This window comes from Triticum aestivum, chromosome 7A, assembly GCF_018294505.1.
Source record: "Triticum aestivum cultivar Chinese Spring chromosome 7A, IWGSC CS RefSeq v2.1, whole genome shotgun sequence".
NCBI classification, from domain to species: Eukaryota; Viridiplantae; Streptophyta; class Magnoliopsida; order Poales; family Poaceae; genus Triticum; species Triticum aestivum.
Genome location: NC_057812.1, coordinates 282,549,948 through 282,550,400, shown reverse-complemented (window position 1 = coordinate 282,550,400; position 453 = coordinate 282,549,948).

Here is a 453-nt window from a genome sequence, read left to right as displayed (position 1 = left end):
GTATCTGACCGCCAAAATCTCGCACAGGCTGCCTGCTCAAGGGAAGGTCATCCCCACCCCCGAACCCAACGAGAGTGTTGTATTTGTTTCCCACTTCCTCCGAGGGCTATGCTTTAGTATTGATCCCTTTGTAAGAGGGCTTATGTTCTATCACGGGCTCGATTTCCACGATCTAGCTCCAGATTCCATCCTTCACATCTCGTCGTATATCATCGTGTGTGAGTCCTTCCTCTGCATCACCCCACACTTCGGCTTATGGCTCAAGACCTTCAATGTGAAGCTAAAGACAATCGATGGGCGACACACAGAATGCGGAGGTGCCATAATAAGCAAAGGCGCCAATGCTCTATGGCCAAAGGGTTCCTTCCCAGAGGTGTCCAACTTATGGCAGCGGGAGTGGTTTTACATCACAGCTTCCCGAAGTACGAAGTGGGCAGCTGCCCCTGCCTTCCG